The sequence below is a fragment of the Tachypleus tridentatus genome, chromosome 13 (assembly GCF_004210375.1).
Source record: "Tachypleus tridentatus isolate NWPU-2018 chromosome 13, ASM421037v1, whole genome shotgun sequence".
Taxonomy (NCBI): domain Eukaryota; kingdom Metazoa; phylum Arthropoda; class Merostomata; order Xiphosura; family Limulidae; genus Tachypleus; species Tachypleus tridentatus.
Window position 1 is genome coordinate 219,745,588 of NC_134837.1, and position 12,726 is coordinate 219,758,313.

Genomic DNA, 12,726 nt, shown 5'->3' on the forward strand with positions numbered 1-12,726 from the left:
TGGTATTCTGTTCCACTTTTCAGTCAGTGCTTGGCGTAACTGCTGTAGGGTTGTAGGGTAATCATTTTATTCCTAACTGCACGGCCAAGTTCATCCCAGAGATGCTGTATCGGGTTGGTATCTGGGCATACAGGTGGTTGCTCAAGGACCAACACACCACGTTGTTGCAAGAAATCTTGCACATTGTGAGCATTATGAGCCAGTGCATTGTCCTGGAAAATACCCTGGGCAAATAGTAGTTGGTGGCGATCCAGGCTATTTTGATACACAGCACCAATGACGTTTTGATCCAGAATGACCAACTGGCTGACAGTTGCAGAACAGAATGCATCTGAACCTCTACCTCCTGTTACGTTGGGTTGAACATTTTCAACATTTAGCTGTTCTTCAGGAAGCCCGCGCACTCGTATTCGTCCATGAGTGGGGTAGAGCAGAAATCTGGATTCGTCAGCCAAAACAACATGATTCCAGTGTGCGATTATTATATTACGGTATCGGTGAGCCCACTGCAGCCTGTTGTTGCAATGTCTAGCTGTAAGTTTAGGTTTCAGGCCATCCGTCTTGCTCTGCATCCAGTTTGCACCAACCGTCGATTAGTCGTCTGGTGTGAAATCTGGATCAGTTGTTGCGCACGTAACTTAGAAGCAATCAACCTGGAGGACATCATATAGTTTTGACAAGCAATGATGACGATCAGGTGATCATCGCGTGCTGTAATGGCACGTGGACGGCCCGTAGGTCAGCTGGGACTCACACTTCCGGTTGCAGCTCTTCTACTGAGAACTCTGTTGATGGTCTGCCTGGATGCACTAAGTCGTCTTGCAATATCTCCTTGTTTCAATACAGTGTTGTCGTAGGCAGCCATCTGATGTCTCAAACCTACGTCAGTAAGACCTGACATAATGTCTAAAATATTTAGAGTTGAAAACGCATCGCCAAAAGGTAGGGTACAAAAATAACACCTGACTTTTATACGACACCCCAGAAACTGCGTTTGGGACAAATCTCAGAACAATCCCATGCTCAACCGACTCAAAATGAACTCAGGTAATGCAGAATAGTAGTGAAATAAAACTTGAAAGTTTAAGGACAATACACAAAGTGAATTTAGTTTTAAAATGATATAAATGACCAAAAATCACATTTTTCGAACACGTAACAATCTTTTTTGAGCAAAGGTGTACTGGGCGTTGCATTTAGATGCTAGATTATTAATTAATGTAGGTATAGAAGTGTTTCTTTATATTGGTTTGAGTTTTTTTATTTTTCGTTTGTTTATATTTGTCTCCCTACTTAGTATCTGGGTGTTTTCTATGGTTATGTTGTAATTATTTGATTTGAAGTGTTACAAAATGTGCGAAGGTGTTTCTATGTTCTTTGAATCTGATTTCCATTATTCTACTTCTGTCTTCAATTTAGAAGTCGTGGCAGTTGTTGCATTGTTGGTGTTGTGTTTTTCAGCTTAGGTTTTATATAGTATGGACGTTAGTTTAGTTTTGTACCTGGTTTTTGAATAAATTTAGTGTTTACTGGAGTGATAAATTTTATTGTAGATTTTCCCAAATGTTGGTTATAATTTTGTTATGCGTAGAGTTTGTGATATGGGGGTGCCGTATAGTTGTGATGTGCGTGAGTCGGTCTTGCGTAGGTTAGAATAAAGGTATGCAGTAGTGTAGGGTTTTATAGTTTGTATCTTGGACATTTGTTTTGGATTTAGTTTTCAACTGTTAAAGAACGACAGCTCAAAATATTGACAAGTTTCACAATGCCAAATAAACAACTGTTTTTCAATCACAAGGCGAACTGATATGTAGAGAGACATCACAGAATCATTGACAATAAATTCAAGTATATAGAACAAATAAAGGATGAATTCAGGAAGAAAATCCAAATTAATTCTGAAATAAAAGTATGTATAAAGATGTTCCCTCTCAGAATAAAGATAATGTTGATAAGTGAAACTCGCGGTAAAAAATATGGGCAAAATAATAAATGAAAACGTAAATATTTTGCAGATTTTCTTTAGAGAGTCTTCGATTTTCTGAAGACGAAAATCCAAAGTTTATTCAACGAACTCCAGAAGATCAACAACTTTAGTTTTTAAAAACAAGACCGACCCAGGGAGGAAACGAAAGACGAAAGCAAAGTTAACTCTGCCAAAGTTCTCCATAAGTAATCCTTGGATCCAGTGATTTGTGAATTGGTTGATGTCTCGAAACACCAACAGGTTGACGTAGAGGGCCAAGAAAAATAACCTACGTGGAACTTTTTGTCACATGAAACCACTCTTCAAATCACCTTGACCAAATGTGCAGTTTAAATTGTAACGTACTTACTGTTATACATTTATTTTAATATTTGCATTTGTTTACGTTTGATGCATGTGACATATATTGTTAGATGTGTATTGTACGAGTCCCGCTTATTTTCTAAATCTGTAGAAGATTCTTGAGAGTGAGAATCAACAATATATGTTTTACGAACACACTAATGCATCTTCGAGTATTGATGAATCTCGCTTGATGATGTAAAATCTAGCTATCAGAAGACGTGTTTACAGTAATATAATATTGTGTGGTCGCTACAGTCAGTATACAATAAGCCTTGGAAGCTGTAATTGTGACAAACGTTTTGACCAGGAACGTTTATAGATTTCGAACATTAAGAACCGTTCAAATTTAGTGAATTAACTTTGGACGTCAGTACTTCTACGAAGCTATCATATAACTTTAGCAAAAAAACTTATGTGTGAGAAATAAAGCTAGCTAATATTCCTATCAAAAGAAGTGTATCTATATAATTTGCGCTTCGTCGACCTGGACCATTTATAAAATATTCAGTTCTACTCTAGATAGAAGAATAAATATTGGTTGTGAGTTTGGAAAATGTTTATACATAAATCATTATTTGTAATAACTAATTGTAACAACCGTTAGTACAAATTGTATTGTTGTTTTGAATATTAAAATATATTTGTTTTAAGAGAAAAAATTGTATATATTAGTCTTGTTGGCAAATATCATAAATTAATACATGTTAACATCAGCTTCTCGATTTCACAGCGTTTTAAAACCAAATCAATCACACTTCTACTCAATTAGTAAATCGAATTTGAAGTAAGGTTATAAAGCCAATGCTACATTTTATTGCCAGGAAAACTATTCCTGTATTTACATGAATACATTGCGTTTCCAACTGTCACTTCCCCAAATAAAAGTTTCTTAAACCTACAGAGGACATGTTGTACAAGAGATAACATATTAAAAGGGTTAAACTGTTTCTTAACCTTACTAGCCTGTTTCTACATTACAAATCTTAGAATCTGTCTTTGAATTTCAACAAAAAAATGTAAACAAAGATGCTACAATTCTCCTATATTGCATTAAATCTCGCTTGACGTTGTTATCTACGTCACACGATAAACTTAAAATATTGACACTGTATCATCAGAAGGTAGACATAAACCCAGTGGTAAACTCTCAAGTAAATTATATTGGAATTTTAATAACACTGTTTGAACCACTGTTATTAAGTTTTCTGTGTTTCTATATGCTGGTGAAACCTGAAAAACGTTCGTATATTATGTTTTCTGCTACTGGACCATCCTTACTTATAAAAAAAGAATTTAAAATCGAGATATTTACCAACGTCTTAATGTTAGAGGTGTGCTAGAAAACGTTTCAAAATATCTTTGACAAAAGTTTCTTTTTACGTATTAGATTTTTACTTCTCGAATCAAACATCAAAGTTCGTTTCTGAGGTACTAAATATTTATTTGTTTGTAATTAAGCACAGAGCTACACATTGAGCTATTTGCATTCTTCTCATCATGAATATGGTTTATAGCATTAAAAGTCTGCTTACGCGCCACTGGTAAAACTTTATAGTACCAGTAGCTGCTGTTTATATGCAATAATTGCATGGTGTCGTTGTCATAGGTTTTACGTTTAGTTTCAGCTCCATATAAAGTAACCAGTTGTTCTGATTGGACTGAAAGCTATTTTGTGAATTTTTGTACGAGATAGAATAACAGTTCTATAGTATGACAGTTCTCGTGTAAAAGTAGTTACAGGGGTTATGCTATGCATCAATCATATCAATCAGTAGCATGACGGGAATTTAGGTTAATTCATTGAATGAAATATAACCAGGAGAGGTTAGAAACTTTTGTTCCTCTTCACCTCATTCTATGAGTTAGCATTAAGCGGCACCTGACTTTAAGTACTTTAGATTTCCTTGAGTGAGAGATAACAGTATTCTGGTTTGTGAGGTTGCCAAAAGACACCAAGATAAGGTATGAGGAGGTTTGGTAGTAACATAGAGAAGTAGACCCTGATTGAACAGTTTCAGCTGAAGAATGGGGAAATTTCTGTGGACGTCATCATCATAATGAATATAATTTGCCCCTGAAGAAAAAAGGTTCACCTTTCGAAAGCGCTCGAGTTATAAGGTTTTTATTTCAATAATTTGGTGTAAAACGTTTAATTCTAATCTTAAAAAAACAACTTTTCTTCTCACCCTCACTCTTGATATAGATTTTAACTGCTGTGTGAAAAAAATAAATGATAATTTTAAGAATCACGCGATGGGTGATCGATGAGTAGCAGAGGGGAACCAGGGACTGACAGCGCAACACAAAACGAACAGCCGATGTAGGCTTTATGATCCATCATGGCGGCGGGTGATCTATAGATCCACACCTAATTCTAGGCATCGGATAATAATTGCAAGCCAGTGCCCTGTTAAGCTTAACCAAGGATTAGTTAACTATCGGTGAAGAAGGAAAAAATTGCATGTTGTGAGTCTATTTTGAGATAAAGCTTTTTTTTGAGGAACAAGCGGCTGAGAGTAACAGGTTATTTTGGAGGGGGTCTAACACAAGGAAAAAAATGAGTGAGCACATTATTTGTCTGTAGATATGGGAGATTCAGAAGAGGAGTCTATGTATAGGGCGTTGGGTGAGTTAAACGAGGAGGGTGCTGCAGGTGGGTTCGGCTTGCAGGACGAGAAAGGTCGTGCAGTTTACTGGTTTGTTGAGACTTGTTGTTGGTGGTAACTGGTCGAGCTTGGTTATCTGCAGGGGTTGGTTTTATTTTTTCCTTTTTGTGTGATTATTTGAGTTGGCTTGCCCCAAATAGTGTTGCCTGAGTCTGTTGGCTTCTTGAAGTTATCAGTTATAGATTGATGGTTTGGATTTCTTGTTTGACGGAAAGTATTGGTTAGGAGAGAAATGAAAATGGCGGAGGAGGGAAGCTGGGTACGTTTAGGGCGAGGAGCAGCTAACCAGAAGACATTTCTGCTTCTGAAATGATAGTAATCAAGGAAAGAGCCGTTAGTTAAAATGTAGTCAGCAGTTAAGAGAAGTTGTTAAGAAAATAAGCTAGCAGTCCTAATTTCTTTGTTATTCAGCTGATGGTGTGTATTTTGAAGTGGGTAGTTGCTTTAAAGGTTAGGAGAATTTCAACAGTAGAAAAAGTTGATGGACATTCCTTAAGAAAACAACGTAAAGACCAGAACTACTTTTGAGTGTATGAAAGAGAACAGGCAAGTTAGAGTTTCGAGGTTAACAAAGTTGTTAGAAATCAGCTGGGGTGTACCTAGTCTTTTGGTACGTTTAGGGCGAACTTTAGTCTGGGGTTTGTATACGTAGATAAAGCAGGTGATGTGCGGCGGAGAGAAATCTATTATAACTGTAGTTTTCAAGTTGTGGCCTGTTCCTAACATTAAAATGTCAATCTATGTTTCATGGAATTGTAAAAGTGACCAAGTGCTGACGTCTTTCATTTCCAATTTCATATTTTTGTGTATTTTCCCTCTGAAATAAGTTGATATGAAATTATTTGCCAATAATGTAATATCCACCAGTTGGTTTGATATGTTGAACAGTACCTTTACTGATGACTATTCCTAAATCTATAAAAGAACGTTGCTTTTATTAAAAGGAAAACAAAATGGTTCACAAATCATATCCCCTTTTGTGGTCTTTTCCCTTAATATCTGAGTTTCTTATCTTCATCAAACCCAAGAATTTTAGAAGACATACTTTCAATCTAGCTCTATCACATTCATCTGTCAACCGAAAGTGGTGCCAACGTTTTAATAGGGTATCAGGTTTTACAAATATTTAATACATTATAACATGTAGAAAACTGGGAAATTAAGGAAACAATAACATTATTTGTACTTTAATGTCAGATGAAATAGCCGTTAGAAAATGAAGAATGGGATGGAATTAAATTTCTTGGCTGTATTGATTTTGGTGAATGTATAGAAGATAATACATCTGTTCATGCGAGTGATGTATAGAAGATAATACATCTGTTCATGCGAGTGATGTATAGAAGATAATACATCTGTTCATGCGAGTGATGTATAGAAGATAATACATCTGTTCATGCGAGTGATGTATAGAAGATAATACATCTGTTCATGCGAGTGATGTATAGAAGATAAACATCTGTTCATGCGAGTGATGTATAGAAGATAATACATCTGTTCATGCGAGTGATGTATAGAAGATAATACATCTGCTCATGCGAGTGATGTATAGAAGATAATACATCTGCTCATGCGAGTGATGTATAGAAGATAATACATCTGCTCATGCGAGTGATGTATAGAAGATAATACATCTGCTCATGCGAGTGATGTATAGAAGATAATACATCTGCTCAGTGATAACTCACCAACACATACACATCACAATGGAACGCAGAGAATTATTGACCCACATATCGTCACCCCCTCAATCATACACCTAACACATAACTTTCAAGTACACGACAACATCGGAGGAGATGATAACCCCTTATCCTTTCAAATAAGTAACTTAAACTAGACTAACCCCGGTTAATGCAAATTCAATGGTAGAAGCAAAAATAAAATTTAACTTTGTAACACAAACTTTAAATTCAATTGTAGCACACGCTATTGAATATTTCAACTAATACTTAAATACGTGAGAGTTTAAGAGGCGTGAGTCTACATTAGCTAAACAAGAAAGCTGGAAAGCTCACAAGAGCATTTCTTTTTTTACATTCGGCACACCTCAGCTACTGATAAATCGATTTCTTCTGCAAAGTAAATCGAAAACTAATCGTGAAAGGTGCTCAAAAACGATAAAAAGGAATTAGACTGGTGGATAACAAAAGTAGTGAGGGAAACCACTAGGGAAATCCTAGTTTTCGTTTGGAAAACCAAACGATGGGAAATCAATAAAGTTGGTTGGTTAGCGTTTTCTGGCGCAAAACAACTAGACTACCTACACCACACAAATGGTAGGAGATGAATAAGACAATACATGTATACAACCAGAATGTCTCTTGTTTATCTCTTGCGAAGCAGACTGTCTCCACATAAAGTGCGAGCGTCTGTTGGCACAACGCCTAATACTGAACTCAAATCAGTCCAACCTATAGAGCAATATATTATTATATATATTATTCAATTTTGACAAACATGATATATTTTAGATTTATTAACTCCCCAGTTTTGACTCGAGTCTTTATGATTTTATCCAGTAAATAAATAAATAAATTTTCATTTTAAGTTTACTTAGACACAAACGAACATGGGAACTCTACTTTATAGTTTTTGTTTCAACAATTCATTATATGTATTACGAGAAATTAAATATAATCCAGTTATCATTATACCATAATCAAAATAGTAATCATATCTGTATTTTGAATTAACGTGACTTATTAAGGCACTACTAATCATTACTCGTTATTCAATTAATAGGCCCCCTGTAAGTACTGCGGTATGTCTCCGGATTTACAACACTAGAAAACACTTAATTAATGGTGAGGGGTGGCTACTTAAAAATCATTAGCATAAAGAAATTTTTTATATATTTCAATATAATATTTTAGCAAATTATTCAAGTAAAAAATGTGATATTTCAGTTTGGCTGTTGTTAGTCCGAAAAAGAAAAATTTGGAAAACATAAGATTCATACGGTACAATATGCCTAGTTATTTTAAGCACAGTTAAAACGTTGAATATGTTATGTGTAAAGTTGTTCTAAGCTTAGTTAAAATATTAAATATGTCATATGTAAAGTTGTTCCAAACATAGGTAAAACATAAGGTACAATATGTTCAAAGTTATCTGACAGATATATTATGTTTAGATATATTTTAAGCACTCTTTAAATACGGTGATTGGATGGACAAAATATTTCGTAACAAAAAGTAAAAATGAGCTTTTTAATACAGGTATAATTTGTGTTCACTGGATGTTAATTTTAGACATATATTTCACTAAAATTTGTAAGTTGCAAGTGACGTATCTAATCGATTCGAATTTCCGTGATATTTAATTTTTCACCCGTGAATTAGAAGTAATGTTGTGAATATTTTAAAATTAGGCTAATCATCTTCACACTCTTGTTTGTCATTACATCAACATTTTGAGGCTAAATCCTAAGATAAATATTTTAGATCTATTGAAATGATCGATTCTGTTGATACCATTTTAACAGTGACAGGATTATTTCCTAAATAATGATAACCTCTATAATATTATCAGTACGTGTTTATATGAATGTGTGTGTGTGTGTGACTGCTTTAACTACAAGTGAAAAGAATCTAGGAAACTGAAATGTTGCATTTATACTATATGGACCCCTAGAGTATGCAACTGGGTATTACTTACCTTATCCATATGCTCACGCTCATGCTTATGTTCATCTTTTTTATGAGGTAACCTAACAAGAAACCACACAGAAAAGAAGTGTGTCTGCAATAGCTCCAAGTGGAAAGATCCTATACATCTGGAATTTTGAACCCATACTAAGGTATTACTTATTTTTTCCTTGTGCGTGCACGCACGCGCATCTTTTTAATGAGGCTTGTTATTGAAAAACCGCATAGAATAGAAGTGGTTCTTGACATAACAGATTTTAAAATATAGAAAAGCCAGTGCCTTTTTTGGTAACAATACGTTCCAACAATGGCTTTTACGTTACGTTACTTAGCAATTAATATTGTTGTTATTCTGTGTACTAAAAGTATAAAATAAAATGCATAAACTTCAAAATTGAAAATATATTTGCTGATTTCGTAGAGACCCGGTTGATTAAAGAGGTTTCAAGAATACACTCAAAAACAGTTATCTAAGATATACCAACATAATGACTCAAGCGAACAAAAATCATACACAAATACACATACACGTACGTGCGTGTGCATCTTTTTAATGAGACAAGTTAGCGAGAAACCACATACAAAATAAGTGGTTCCTTATATAACATTTTCTAATATATAAAAAACTAGTGCGTTTTTGTAATAATACGTTACAACAATGATTTTTATGTTATGTCGCTTAGCAACAGTAGTATGTAGGTTATATGTTTGTTAAAATGGGTTCAGAATACACACACTATCAATCTAATAACTCGGTTACTTTCGTTAATTCAAAATAAATAATGGCAATGTTAAAGCTCGGAAAGATAATTTGAAAAATAATAAAATATATTGTATATTTGTTTTTCAATCAAAAATCTTCGTTAGAAAAATGAAAGAGACAAACATAAGAACAAATGTAAAACATTATCACCAACCAGAACACAAAAAATAAAACAGCTTTATCATAGAAATGAAAAATAATTTCTGGAATTGCAAGAACCATGAAAAGAACGTGAGACCTAAATAATTGGATTAAACATAGTTCAGTCGGTTTGTCTCCTTAAGTATACAGAAAATATTCTATCTGTTGACGTCACATCTAAAACCCTGTGCAAAATAGACGTGGTTTAGATCTAACTTATACCCATAAAACTAGTAAACTAGCAATTATAGATGTTTCTGACAAATTTCTTCCTCCTCACGATATACCTGATATTTTTAATACTCGCGAGTATCTGGTCTGTGTTTTTTGCGTGCTCTCTCAATTCTATAATAATATGATATCAAAGTGTATTTTCCACTCTAAGCATAGTTTAATTTTAATAGTTTGTTAATTCAGTGATTTTGCTAAAACAATGGGGTATATTAGACATGAACATAAAATTTTCTAAAAATCACAAACTTCATAAAATCAAACTGACAGAGGGTATCCAGAGATATTAATTCTGAATTGACATTGCTTTTATCCTGATGTTGGAAGAAGCACAATAGATTTGTAGAAAACAAGCCAACAGGAACTGAATAACCCAAAAAAATCTGGTCCTTTTTTGCATGCTCTCTCAGTTCTATAATAATATGATAGCAAAGTGTATTTTCCACTCTAAACATATACTTCGCGGGTATTAAAAATATCAAGTATATCGTGTAGGGGAAAAAAATTATCAGAAACATCTATAATTTCATATTATGCATCGTGAATTGTGATTACTTTTGATTTTATAGAGAATCAAAATATTAAATAATAGCTGATGAATGAAGCAAAATTAAGAAAAATTATAAAAATGTTTGTTAGTGATTTCTCACTTCACAGAGATAACCAGTTGATACAGAATAAAGTTATTTGAGAATAAAATACACCCTATTGTTAATAAGAATGGTTTTTCCTAAACTAAAAATGTTCCAGGCTGTCAAACTTACGTTCCTTCCCATAATTTGTACTAGAAGAGATATTAGTTTCATATTATTCTTAATACAAGAAATATTTATTTTCTTGCGAAACACAAAACATAAACTATTCAGATATTTTCTTGACTCTCTGTTAGTGTAGTTGCTACACAAATAGAAAAACAAGAAACTGAAAGCGGATATAGAATTATCAAAAACAGAAACAATTATACAAAGGACTAAAATAAGGCCAACTTGTTCATGTAACCTCTGAAAGTGCTGCAACCATAGAACACGAACACAAAACGAGAACTGCAGGACTAAAAACATCATTTAATTAAATTAATACTGCTACAAGCTCAATATGGTGTTTTGTATCTTGAACGTTTCCGTATGATTTAGTTTTCAATTGTTAAAGAATGACTATTCAAGATATTGATAGGTTTCACCAAATAAACTATATTTTCTTAAGTACAAAGCTAACTAATATGTAGAAATATCACAGCACCTGTCAAAACAAACAAACGGTGAAGTCATGTTGAAACTGAAATCAAGCACAATTAATAAATAAAGAATGAATATAAAAATAAAATTGAGCTAATTCCAAGATAAAAACATTTGTAGTTTATTCCATGCTACAAGCAGTTAATATTGATGAAGTGATAACCATCATAAGAATTGTCAATAAAACAATAAATGTAAACGTAGATATCTTGTAGGTCTATAATGAGTCTTGGATTTTCTGGAAATGAAAATCCAAAGTCTCTCTAGGGAACCCAGAATGTCAACAACTTTACCTTTTCGAAACAAGATCCATTTAACGATGACAGTGAATACCAAAGACATAACAAGCTGTGTTAAACATTTCCAAAAGAGATTTTCATTTTCTTGGATCCAATGATAAATGGGTTGACAGATCTGTTGAAACACCAATGAGATGAAAAGGAAGGTCAACTTAAGTGGAACGTTTTGTCGCTTGAAACCACTCTTCAAATTATCCTGACTTAAAGTCTATAGTCAATGTTTTGCTTAAGCTTTTGACTATTAAATAAGTTGTAATGATAGAAGTATTTGCTAATTACACGTGTGAAAAATTTAAAATATGAAATGGAAAATTCAGACAATTTAAGTTCTTGAAAATATAGTAGCATTTCAAAACATCTTTAAGTACGTGATATATATACAAAATGAATAACTTTTTTGAGTAAAGACAAAAATTTGTGATATTGTTTGCGTTTTATGTTGTTTATGAAGGGTATCATTAATGTCATTTAAATTTGTTCAATAATAAGCAGTTAGTAGTTTGCCTAGTTTCTTTGGTTGCCTGCTCGAAGGTTTGATTATATATCTAATTTTTAGATGTAGGATATTATTAAAGCTAAAAGAGAATAGTTTTGGTATTTATTGCGACTAATTATACCTTACATAAACGGTACATCTATAACTTTGCATAAACGCTTATCAAACAAAACCTATTAAATATAAAATATTTCTCGATAGTAACTGTAAACGCTAAAATCAGGGGTTCGATTCTACTCAGTGGACTCAGCAGATAGCCTGACGTGGCTTTGCTCTAAAAAACACACACACAGTAGCTGTAAGTGGATAAAGTATCAGAAAACAGTATGAAACGTGATTTTGGCAGTACATTACTTTAGCATTTTACATTAATTTGTCTTGTTTTTGTTTAAATAAAACTAAAATAACATATTATACACTTCTTGTGAATGAAAATCAGAGAAAAACAAGAATCTGATGTTTTATACCTTTTGTTTGTTGAGTTTCGATCACTTAATGGTTGTTTGAGCTTCCCATCGCTAATTCATGAGTAACGTATTGAAATAAATCTAGATGTTACCACATACAGCCAATTATTAAACTAGTCTTTACAATGGAATAATGGAATTCACCAACATATGATGTCCACCCACTTTGAAAGGGAGTCATGTTTGGTGAACGGATTCGAACCCGCGCCCAATAAATTATGAAAAAAGTGTCCTAACTAATAAGTTACGTTAGACACGAAGAATTTTTTTTTTCTGTTGAAAAGAAAGCTCGAACCATGTATTTGTAACATTTTAGTTACTTAAAACAGAAGAGGTAAACTGACGTAATACCCGTTTTTTTTATAATAATATTCAGTTTATGTATTCCTGAAAATACGCTAGCATCTTACTATTTAAATGTGTATCCGGGCGCAATACGTTTCAAT